Source organism: Manihot esculenta, chromosome 12, assembly GCF_001659605.2.
Source record: "Manihot esculenta cultivar AM560-2 chromosome 12, M.esculenta_v8, whole genome shotgun sequence".
Taxonomy (NCBI): Eukaryota; Viridiplantae; Streptophyta; class Magnoliopsida; order Malpighiales; family Euphorbiaceae; genus Manihot; species Manihot esculenta.
In genome coordinates, this window is record NC_035172.2 from 88,874 (window position 1) to 101,911 (window position 13,038).

A 13,038-nucleotide genomic window follows, 5' to 3' on the forward strand; every position below is an offset into this window, starting at 1 on the left:
AGCGGTCCGATTTTTGGGTCGTTACAGATTGGTATCAGAGCCCTAGGTTCATTTGGTCGGACCTAGAGTGTCGGGCTCATAGATGTTATAGAAGGTCAAGCACAATAGGAAGATCATGTCCACTAGGATAGGATGTGGAGTCCTGTCTTGTATGATGATGTGAAATTCCATGATTATATGTATGTGCATTAATGATATGTGATGTATGTGATGAGGGTTCATGTGTGCCCACATGAACCATATGATGCTAATGTTTGCTTGTTATGTGCTGCCTTTCAGAAAACAGGATGAGAGGAACTCGTCGATCTGCACGATTGACTGGAGTGCCACCTGAGGATGAGGGCATGAGCGCCCGTCCTCCTACATTGCCTAGGGCAATGTCTAATAGGTCTAACAGAGAAAGAGCAGTAAGAGACCCTAGAAGGTCTCTGGATCTGGGTAGGAGCAGATCAGTGAGGGGAACAGTTCAGGGAGGAATGTCAGAAGACATGGGGGATGATATGGATGTAGAGCAGAGGAGGGATGGCAGTCTGGGAGTTAGCATGTCAGAAGAGGGAATGGGAGAGTCCCAAGGAGGCACTCAGGCCTCGGGATTTGTTCAGCCACCCCACTACCCACACTTCTCACAAAATCCCGGGTATTCGATGGGAGGTACATCGGGGTATTCGATGGGAGGTACATCGGATTACCCTAGCTTCACCCCTTATCCCACACAGATGCCATACCCACCCTTCTACCCACCATATTCACAATACCTAATGTATCCACCCCCACCTTACTATCCAAATCCAGCAAACCCTACCTCAGAAAAATGTTGCACCACCTCCACCACCTACAGAACCAGCAGCCCCGGTTACTCAACCTTCTAGACCTAGCTCAACCAGTGCTAGCAAGGTCAAGATGACTGACTACATGAAACTGGGTGCTCCTCAGTATGAAAAAGGGGATGACCCGTTTGTGTATCTTGAAAGGGTTAAGGTGATCACAGATGAGATTGGGGCTGATGACAGTAGAGCCATTCAGATGGCTGGGTTCACGCTTAAGTGCAAGAAGGCACGAGAGTGGTTCAAGAATTATGTGAACCCGAGGGTGGACAGCATGTCTTGGGAAGAGTTTGCAAACGAGTTTGCAGGATGGGCTTTCCCAGATAGTTCAAGGGAGCTGAAGATGATAGAGTTTGAGCAGTTGAGGCAGACTGATGAGATGAGTGTAGAGGAGTTCACAGACAGATTCTTGGAGCTATTGCCATTTGCAGGGCAAAATCTTGACTCGGACCAGAAAAGGTCAAGGAGGTATATCATGAAACTCCACTCCAGATATTCCTCCTTGATCCAGTCAGCAGATAGGGAGAGCTTCCATGCCATAGTGGATATGGTCCGAAAAATGGAGGCTAGTGCCATCGTTCAAGGGACAGTTAAGCAGTCAGTGGCACAGCCTTCTGGTTCTAAGACCCCAGGCTCTTCTTCTTTTAGTGCAGCAGCTTCAGGCAGTAAGAGGTGGAGCAGTACCACCAAGAAGTCGAAGAAGAACAAGTTTTGGAACAAGGTCAAGTCTAGTCTGGGACTAGGGAGTGGCTCAAGCTCTGGTGCGGATAATGCAGTTTGTGCAAAGTGTAGTAGGCCACACAGGGGAGTTTGCCGGGCTGGGACAACAGCCTGCTTCAGATGCGGGCAAGAGGGACACATGGCTCGGGAGTGTCCTAGGGCAGCTTTTGGGGCACAGTCTCAGCAGACAGCTTCTGGCAGTGTGGCTCAGCCAGCAGCTCCAGCCACGACTCAGGCCAGTGGCAGAGGTAGAGGGAGAGGAGCAGCCTCTTCTTCAGCGGGTTTCAGAGGTGAAGGTCCATCAGCTCCAGCACGGATCTTCACGATGACTCAGCAGGAGGCAGATGCATCTAACACCGTGGTGGCAGGTAACTTAGTCATTGGTTGTTCAGATGTGTATGCCTTGATGGACCCTGGTGCATCTCATTCTTTTATTGCTCCGAGAGCCGTCGAGAGGTTGGGTCTGATGATCTCTGGGTTAGAGTGTCCTCTCTGGGTCAGTGGACCCAAGTGTGATCCATCAGTGGCAGAGTCAGTCTGCCAGTGCAGTCTAGTCTTTGTTGAGGGAAGATGCCTTTCCGCCGACCTTGTGGTTCTAGACTTGACAGATTTTGACGTCATTCTAGGGATGGACTGGTTATCTACCCATGGTGCTACCTTGGACTGCAGGGACAAGGTAGTTAGGTTCAGAGGTCAGGATGGGTCAGAGGTTGTCTTCAGGGGAGACAGGAGGGGTACACCTAGAGGTCTGATATCAGCTCTTCAGGCTTGTAGGTTGCTTAGGAAGGGATGTCAGGGGTATTTGGCTCATGTGAGAGAGCTTAGCAGTCAGGTTAGAGAGCCCGCCTCGGTGCCAGTGGTTAGAGAGTTTCTAGACGTCTTCTCAGACGAGCTGCCAGGTTTACCACCTGCTAGGGAGAGAGAGTTCGAGATAGAATTGATGCCTGGAACCCGACCGATCTCTATCCCTCCCTACAAGATGGCTCCAGCCGAGTTGAAGGAATTGAAGGAACAGTTGCAAGAACTGGTAGAAAAGGGCTTCATCCGACCGAGCACCTCACCTTGGGGTGCATCAGTCTTGTTTGTGAGAAAGAAAGATGGATCCCTTAGACTTTGTATCGACTACAGGCAGTTGAACAAAGTCACTACCAAGAATAAATACCCATTGCCAAGGATCGACGATCTATTCGACCAGCTAGCAGGAGCGGGTTGTTTCTCCAAAATAGATCTGAGATCTGGGTATCATCAGCTGAGGATCAGAGAAGAAGATGTACCAAAGACAGCTTTCAGGACCATATATGGGCATTTTGAGTTCCTTGTAATGCCGTTCGGGTTAACCAACGCCCCTGCAGCATTCATGGATCTCATGAACAGAGTGTTTAGCCAATACCTGGATCACTTTGTTATTGTCTTCATAGATGATATCTTAGTGTATTCCAGGAATGCAGAGGAGCATGCCCATCACCTGAGGTTGGTTCTACAGACCTTGAGGGAACATGGTTTGTATGCCAAGTTCTCCAAGTGTGAGTTCTGGCTGAGGAGTATTTCGTTCTTGGGGCATGTAGTGTCAGAGAATGGGATAGAGGTGGACCCCAAGAAGGTAGAAGTTGTGGCTAACTGGCCTAGACCCACTACAGTGACAGAGATCAGGAGTTTCTTGGATTTGGCAGGTTACTACAGGAGGTTCGTCCAGGACTTCTCAAAAATTGCAGCTCCTCTGACCAGGTTAACCAGGAAGAATCAAAAGTTTGTGTGGACCGACCAGTGCGAAGAGAGTTTTGAAGAGCTTAAGAAGAGGTTAACTTCAGCACCAGTGTTAGCTCTGCCATCTAGTGAGGAAGACTTTAGAGTCTTTTGTGATGCGTCCCGTGTGGGACTGGGTTGTGTACTAATGCAGAATGAGAGGGTGATTGCTTATGCTTCTAGACAGCTGAAGAAGCACGAGTTAAATTACCCCACGCATGACCTAGAGATGGCAGCAGTAATCTTTGCACTCAAGATGTGGAGGCACTACCTCTATGGGATAAAATGTGAGATCTTTACAGATCATAAAAGCCTGCAGCACATCCTGAGTCAAAGAGATTTGAATTTGAGACAGAGGAGATGGGTAGAGCTGCTGAGTGACTATGATTGCAAGATTCAGTATCATCCGGGTAAGGCGAATGTTGTGGTAGACGCCCTAAGCCGGAAGTCACTAGGCAGTCTATCCCACATCACGGCAGAGAGGAGACCAGTGGTGAGGGAGTTTAACAAGCTCATTGATGAAGGTCTACAGTTGGAGTTGTCTGGTACAGGTGCTTTAGTGGCCCAGATGAGAGTGACACCTGTGTTTCTGGAGCAAGTGGCTCAGAAACAGCATGAGGACCCAGAGTTAGTGAAGATTGCCAGGACTGTTCAGTCAGGCAAAGATAGTGAGTTCAGATTTGACAGTAAGGGGATCCTCCGCTATGGAAGTCGATTGTGTGTACCAGATGACATAGGGCTAAAAGGAGACATTATGAGGGAGGCTCATAATGCAAGATACAACATTCACCCCGGAGCCACCAAGATGTATCAAGATCTGAAGAAGGTTTATTGGTGGCCAGCTATGAAGAAAGAAGTGGCACAGTTTGTGTCAGCCTGCGAAGTGTGTCAGAGGGTGAAGCTGGAACATCAGAAGCCGGCTGGAATGCTTAACCCGCTACCTATTCCAGAGTGGAAATAGGAGAATATAGCTATGGACTTCGTAGTGGGGTTACCGGCGGCATCCAACAGATTGGACTCCATATGGGTGATTATGGACAGACTCACCAAATCTACTCACTTCATCCCTGTCAGGAGTGGCTATTCTGTGGACAAGTTGGCGCAGGTGTATGTTGATGAGATCGTCAGGCTGCATGGGGTTCCTGTTTCAATAGTGTCTGATAGAGGGCCCCAGTTCACCTCCAGGTTTTGGCGGAGTCTGCAGAATGCCATGGGTACCAGGTTGGATTTCAGTACTGCCTTCCACCCCCAGACTGATGGACAGTCAGAAAGGACCATCCAGACTATCGAGGATATGCTTAGAATGTGTGTGCTAGATTTTGGCGGTTCTTGGAGGCAGCATCTACCCTTGGTGGAGTTTGCCTACAATAACAGCCATCATGCTAGCATCGGGATGGCTCCATATGAAGCTTTATACGGAAGGAAGTGCAGGTCACCTGTTTGCTGGGAAGAAGTTGGAGAGAAGGCCTTGGCAGGGCCTGAGCTAGTAGAGATTACCAGCAGGGTGGTACCCATAATCAAAGAAAGGATCAAGACTGCTGCAAGCAGACAGAAGAGTTATGCAGACATCCGCAGACGGCAAGTAGAGTTTCAGGAGGGGGATCTGGTATTGCTCAGGGTGTCCCCAATGAAAGGAGTGGTTCGGTTCGGAAAGAAAGGTAAACTGGCTCCACGATACATCAGACCCTTTGAAGTCTTGCAAAAGATTGGGAATGTGTCGTACAAGCTGGATTTACCTGCTTCAATGGAAAGAATCCATCCGGTTTTTCATGTTTCCATGTTGAGAAAGTTCGAGTCAGATCCGGGCAAGGTTCTTAGTGAGCCTGATATGGAGATCCAAGAATATCTCACCTATGTTGAGCAGCCAGTACGGATCATAGACACCCAGATTAGGAAGCTGAGAAACAAGGAAATCCCGATGGTGAAAGTTCTTTGGAACCACCACAATATGGAAGAATGCACTTGGGAGACACGGGAGTCCATGCTCCAGCAATATCCTTATCTTTTCTGAGGTTAGTTCTTTATGAGTTATATGTGCCTTGTATGTATGATATGTATATGCCATGCTATGTGCTAGTTGAGGAACATTCAGGGACGAATGTTCTTAAGGGGGGGAGAATGTAATACCCGGCTAGACTTCGGTATCGTAATTCCTACCGTCCGGTGGAATCTCGGATGTCGGAGACCTCTAGAAGGGTAAAACCATGTTTTCATAAAATGTTTTAATGTATTTGATGCTTTTAAGTAAAAAGGAAAATGAGTTTTGTATGAAAATAACCTTGGAGGAAAACCCAGGTTCGGCCGCCGAACCTCAAGTTCGGCCGCCGAACCTCAAGTTCGGCCGCCGAACATGGCATGCATGCGGAGGCACGTTCGGCCCCCGAACGTGGCCTGGCCAGCCACTATAAAAGGGTCCCTTAGCCAAAAATGGGCGAGTTTTTCTCCTCATTGTCGGCCAAGGTGAGCTCTCCGCCGTCCCTCACCAATCTTTGAGTTCTTCCTTCAAATCTTTCACGATTTTCACAAGTTTTCATCTTGTTTTGAAGATTTTCAAGTTTTGAGCAAGTTTTGAGCTTCGAGACCCAAGGAAGTTGAAAATCTCCCATCTCCAAGATTAGGACGTCTCTCTCTCGATCTTCAAGAGGTAAGAGCCGAACTTAAGCTCATTGCATGTTTTAAGTGAGTTTTATGAAGATCTATGGGGTAGAATGCATGTTTAGCTTATGGTTAGGTTTATGGGTTTATGTTGTGTTTTTGAACAATGTGGCTTGCAAATGCATGCTTGATGTGTTGTAGATGGGGTTTAAGTAGTTTGAAGCCCCTAGGAGCTGGTATGCATGTGTATGTGTGTTGTAGAATAGGTTTGTGCATGTTTGGGAAGTCTTGTGTATGTAATAGCTAGAATGTGGACATGACAAATTGTATAATGATGTATAGTTATGTAATGTAATGACATTGAGGATTAGAGATTGTGCTTGACCCTATGTGTATGGTATCCCTTTTAATACATGATCTTAGAGGTTTTGTAATGCTTATGTAAACCAACTCAACACATGTTATGCCACCCATTGGGGGCATTGAAGAGGTCCCACAGAGGGGCCAATGTTTATGATTTATGTTTATGTTTAGTACATGTGCAGGTTGAGTTGGTGTATGAGAGAATGAATGAAAGAAAAGTTTTAATTTTTATGTATGTTGTTGATCATGTATTGGATTAATCAGGTTCATAGGATGCATGTTAGGCTTGCTACGGGTCCCGGCGGCCTTAAGTCGACCCGGACCCTAGCGCCGGTAGCGGTCCGATTTTCGGGTCATTACACCAAACACACTCTAAACAACTCATAAACAACTCCCCAAAAACCTCTCTAAACATCACTTAAACATGCATAGAAAACAACCATGAAAGGGCTGGACAGGGCACTTTCGGCGGCCGAAGGTCCCTTCCAGAGCCGAAAGCCATGCAGGTTCGGCGGCCGAAGCCTCACTCCAGATCCGAAAGTCAAGCACCTTCAGCGGCCGAACATCACCTTCGGCGGCCGAAAGTCTGCTCTAGATCCGAAACACAACTTTCGGGGGCAAGGTTAGGCGGCCAATCCATACATCCACAGGTAGGTTCGGCGGCCGAACCTGAGTTCATCCAGAACTCAGCCTCTTATGCATACAAGCCTCCCAAGCCTTCCAAACACCCAAAACAAACACCCAACCTTTTACAAACATGCATAAACCCTTAACCATGCACAAAGGAGCTTAAACAAACCTAAACTCCAACAAAGAACATCCTAAAGCATACCTAAAGAGCTTATGACCCACATAAGCCAAAACCATCAAAACTATTCAAAACCTCACTTGCTCTCTCCCAATCATGCGTACACTCTCCCTCATGCAAAAGGAGCATAAACTAACATAAACTCCTCAACACAAACATCACACAACATACATTGGGCATAAAATCCACATAAACCTAAATATACATATCTACCCATACTCAACCATCAAAATATCTTTAAACTTACTTAAAACTTCATTAAAACACAAGGAAAGCAAGGATCTACACTTACCTCTTGAAGATCGAGGGGTGGTGCGATCCCTAACTCGGAGGTGTGGAGGATCCAAGCTCCAAAAACCTCCAAGCTCCCAAAACTCCTATTTAAGCTTCAGAACTTCAAAACAAGGGTAGAAATCATGAAAAACTTGAGGGATGGGTAGAGAAAGCATGAAAACGACCAAAGGAGTACAAAAACTCAACTGAGCTCGAGAATGGGGAGAAAACTCGCCCATTTCCGATCTGAGGGCTCTTTATAGGTTGCCTGGTCAAAGACCTTCGGCAGCCTAACGTGCCCTCTAAACTCATGCATGTTCGGCGGCCGAACCTTGGTTCGTTCAAACAAAGCTTTTGGAGGCCAAAAGCGCTCCCGAAACCTTCCCATGTTCGGCGGCCGAACTTCACTTTCGGCGGCCGAACCTGGCAAATGCCTCCTTGGTCTTTTCTTTTCAAAACTCAATTCTTTTCCATTTAAAACCATAAAATCATGTGAAAACATTTTAGAAACACATTTTACCCCTCTAGAAGACTCTAGCATCATCAAAATTCCAGATTCCAACGGAGATTCCGCCGGAAGGTAGGGATTCCGATGCCGAAATCTAGCCGGGTATTAAGCCATGTGGAATATGTGCCAACAACCACCCAACTGATCTGTGTCCTTCCCTTCAAGAAGAGGACCAGCAAGTCAATGCTGTTGGAGGCTTCAATGGGCAAAGAAGGTATGATCCCTATGCAAATACTTATAATCCAGGTTGGAGGGACCATCTAAATTTCAGTTATGCAAGGGGACATCAATATCCAAGCTACCAGCAAAGGAACCAAGCTCAAGCTGCACCTCAGAACTCCAATGCACCTCTTGAAGAGATTGTGAAGTCCTTAGCAAATACTATGCAAAATCTTGAGAAACAAATGAGTCAAATGGCCATTTCAGTGAACAAACTTGAATCACAAGGAAAGCTACCTTCCCAAACTGAGATAAATCCAAGGCAAAATGCTAGTGCCATCACATTGAGGAGTGGAAAAGAGCTACAAGACAGCAAGGCTGAAAAATTGCAAAAACAGGCCATGGAAGAAAATGTGCCAGAAAGTGATCAGGGCAGTCAATCTGCCCAAATCACTGACCCAATCGCTAGGCAGACTGAGCTGCCCAGCAGTGATCTGCCCAAATCACTAGAGAAGACAGAAAGCGATCTGCCCAAATCAACAGATCAGGCAGAATCCAGTCAAAGGCAGAAACAACAACCAATGGAAAATTTTAAGGTACCTCCTCCCTTCCCAAAGAGATTTGCAAGGTCCCAAAAGGAGAAAAAGGAAAAAGAGATACTTGAGACACTCCGCAAGGTAGAAATCAACATTCCCCTACTTGATGTTGTCAAGCAAATACCAAGGTATGCCAAGTTTCTCAAAGAGTTATGCACCAACCGAAGAAAACTTGCTGAACGTGAAAAGGTAAGTGTGGGGGAGTGTGTTTCAGCTGTCATCCAAAGGAAACTTTCAACCAAATGCAAGGATAGAGGAATGTTCGCGGTTTCATGCAAAATAGGCAATGTGGGAATAAAGAAGGCCATGTGTGACCTTGGAGCTTCAATAAATGTCATGCCTCTTTCCATTTTTAACTTGTTGAATACAGGTACACTCAAGGGCACCAGCATAGTAATCCAATTGGCTGACCGATCTGTTGTCTACCCCAAGGGAGTGCTAGAAGATGTGTTGGTGCAAGTTGACCAACTAGTATTTCCAGCAGATTTTTATGTAATTGACATGGAGGAAGACAAGAGCAATACAACCTCTGATATCTTACTTGGGAGACCATTCTTGAGCACAGCAAGAACTAAAATTGATGTGCATGATGGCACATTAACCATGGAGTTTGAAGGGGAAGTTATCAAGTTTAATGTTTATGATGCCATGAAATTCCCCAATGATGTTTCTCCTGTTTATGGCCTTGATATAATTGATGATTTAAGTTAGGAAATTTTTGATTCTGATCAAGAAAACTTACTTTATGATGGTCTTTACAGGAAAGGAGAAGTAGACAGCAACGGAGAAGTAGACAGCAACATCACTGAAGCAGTGAAGACAGCAGACTGCTGTACCTTGCAGGTGGCAGATGATTTGCCCAAATCACCTAAGCAAACAGACCCCGTCTCGCCCAAATCACTGGAGCAGACAGACTTGACAGAGAGTGATTTGCCCAGATCACCAGATGATCTGCCCAAATCAACTAGCAGACAGCAGACAACAAATGCACCAGATCTGAAACCCTTGCCCAGCCACCTCAAATATGCCTACTTAGGAGCTGGAAATACACTTCCAGTAATTATTTCTAACCAGCTCAGCCAAGAAGAAGAGGAAAAGCTCATTAATGTGTTGAGGAAGCACAAAAAAGCAATTGGGTGGACCTTGGAGGATATAAAGGGCATCTCACCATCAACATGCATGCATCGGATACTTATGGAGGATGAGTGCAAACCTGTTCGTGAGGCACAAAGAAGGCTGAATCCACCAATGATGGAGGTTGTGAAGAAAGAGATAGTGAAACTCTTAGATATTGGGGTAATCTACCCCATTTCTGACAGTAAGTGGGTGAGTCCCATCCATGTGGTACCAAAGAAGACTGGGATTACCATTATCCCTAATTCTGAAGGAGATCTAGTACCCACTCGTGTGCAAAATGGGTGGAGAGTTTGCATGGACTACAGGAAGCTCAACACAGCCACAAGAAAGGACCACTTTCCCTTGCCCTTCATGGACCAAATGCTTGAGAGACTTGCTGGAAAAAGCCATTACTGCCTCCTTGATGGATATTCAGGATTTTATCAAATCCCCGTTGCACCCGAAAATCAAGAGAAGACCACTTTCACATGTCCATTTGGCACATTCGCATTTAGGAGGATGCCCTTCGGTCTTTGCAATGCACCAGCCACTTTCCAAAGGTGCATGATGAGCGTTTTTTCTGACTATGTGGAGAAGATTATTGAAGTCTTCATGGACGATTTCACGGTGTATGGCAACTCATTCCATGAATGCCTTGCCAACTTGGAGAAGATACTTCAAAGGTGCTTGGAGACAAATTTGGTTCTCAACTACGAGAAGTGCCACTTCATGGTCAGCCATGGCTTAATCTTAGGCCATGTTGTTTCAGCAAAAGGGATTGAGGTGGACAAAGCTAAAATCGACACCATTAAAAATCTGCCCTACCCAACCAACATTAGGGAGATTCGATCATTCCTTGGACATGCTGGTTTTTACAGGAGATACATCAAGGATTTTTCCAAAATAACTTAGCCTTTGTGCAGGTTGTTACAGCAGGATGTACCATTCGACTTTGATGACAGTTGCAAAACAGCTTTTGATTTGGTCAAATCACTACTGATTTCTACCCCAATCATCCAGCCTCCTGACTGGACCCTTCCATTTGAAATCATGTGCGACGCCAGCAACTTTACTGTGGGTGCAGTGTTGGGACAGCGTGTAGGTAACTCTCCTCATGTCATTCACTGTGCCTCACGCACTTTAGATGCAGCACAATGCAATTATTCCACAACGAAAAAAGAGTTATTGGCCGTGGTGTTTGCATTGGAGAAATTTCGGTCCTATTGTAATACCCGGCTAGACTTCGGTATCCGAATCCCTACCGTCCGGTGGAATCTCGGATGTCGAAAGCCTTTAGTAGGGTAGAAACATGTTTTCATAAAATGTTTCAATGTATTTCATGGTTTTAAGTAAAAAGAAAATGAGTTTTTGCATGAAAATAATCTTGGAGGAAGACCCAGGTTCGGCCGCTGAACCTCAAGTTCGGTCGCCGAACATGGCATGCATGCGGAGGCACGTTCGGCTCTCGAATGTGGCCTGGCCAGCCACCTATAAATGGGTTCCTTAGCCGAAATGGGTGAGTTTTCTCCCCATTTTCGGCCAAGGTGAGCTCTCCGCCGTCCCTCACCGATCTTGAGTTTCTTCCTTCAAATCTTTCACGATTTTCACTAGTTTTCACTTTGTTTTGAAGATTTTCAAGCATAAAGCCAGTTTTGGAGCTTTGAGGTTCAAGAAACTCAAATCTCTCCCATCTCCGAGCTCAGGTCGTCTTTCTCTCGATTTTCAAGAGGTAAGAGCCGATCTTAAGCTCATTGCATGTTTTAAGTAAGTTTTAAGTAGATATATGGAGTAGAAATGCATGTTTAGGTTGTTTTGAGTTTATGGGTTTATTGTGTGTTTTTGAGCAATGTGAGTTGTTTGATGTGTTGTAGTTGGGGTTTTTGATGGTTTGAAGCCCCTAGGAGCTTGTATGCTTGATGTTGTATGATTGGGAGTGTTGTAGAATAGGTTATGCATGTTGAAAGGTTTGGGAGACGTTTGTGCATGTTGAAGCTGAGTTTCTGCCACTTTGGAGAAACTCAGGTTCGGCCGCCGAAGGAACTTTCGGCCGCCGAAGGAACTTTCGGCCGCCAAACCCGCTTGTGGAAGCAGCCTTCGGCTGCCGAAGCTTGCCCCCAAAAGAGGACTTTCGTCTCTGGAGGGCAGTTTCGGCCGCCGAAAGTGCCGCCGAACATGCATGAGTTTCGTCTCTGTCTGGGAGTTTCGGCCGCCGAAGGTGCCGCCGAACCTGCCTGACTTTCAGCTCTGGAGGGACTTTCGGCCGCCGAACCTGCCGCCGAAAGTGCCCTGTTCAGCCTTCTTTTGCATGTTTTCCATGAATGTTTTGAGGTGTTTTTAGGGGGTTTTGGGGAGTATTCTAGAGTCATGTTCATGCTTGTTTGGTTCCTCATTTGAGTCCACCTGTGTAGGTTCGAACCCGAGGACCCGAGGACCTCAGCAGTGAGTTCAGCTGCTTCTGTGTCTGTCAGAGCTAACCAGAGGTGAGTGGAATAACTCTTTATATTTTAAAGTAAATAAATCAGTTTTAGCATGATTCACGCATCATGAATGCCATGAGATATAATAGGGTGTTTGCATTAGAACACACGAATATGTTGCATTGCATAATATGTTGATGATGCGGGTGAATGTTGAATGATCCTTTAGTCCTCGTATGTTATGATGATGATGATACGGTACGGAAGACCAGTGAGACCCATTCTACGCCCCTGGCACCATGTAAGAGAAAGACCAGTGAGGCCCATTCTATGCCCCTGGCACAGTTGGACTGTTATGTTATGCTATGTTATGTAAGGGAAAGACAAGTGAGGCCCATTCTACGCCCCTGGCACAGTTGGACCATGTAGAGGACTATTGGTGACAACTTCATCCTTGATGTGATATGATTGTGATGTGATGCATTCCATGTTATCATATGTTTTAAATGTTTTATTATTCTGCTCACTGGGCTTTATAGCTCACCCCTCTCCCTTAACCCCCAGGTTTGCAGGTACAGGGTAGACCAGGAGGTCAGCAAGAGTAATGAAGTCTCGGTTTTGTAATAGATAGTGTGGACATGAAAAATGTTGAGATATTATGTACAAGTACAGTATAGATATGTAATGATGTTTATGGATGTTAGAGGTGTGCTTGACCATAGAATGTTGTTATCCCTTTTAATACATGATCTTAGATGTTTTATGATGTTTATGTAAACCAACTCAACTCATGTTATGTCACCCATTGGGGGCATTGATGAGATCCCACAGAGGGGTCAATGCTTATGTTTATGATTATGTATAGTGCATGCTCAGGTTGAGTTTGGTGTATGAAAGAAAAGTTTTAATTTTTATG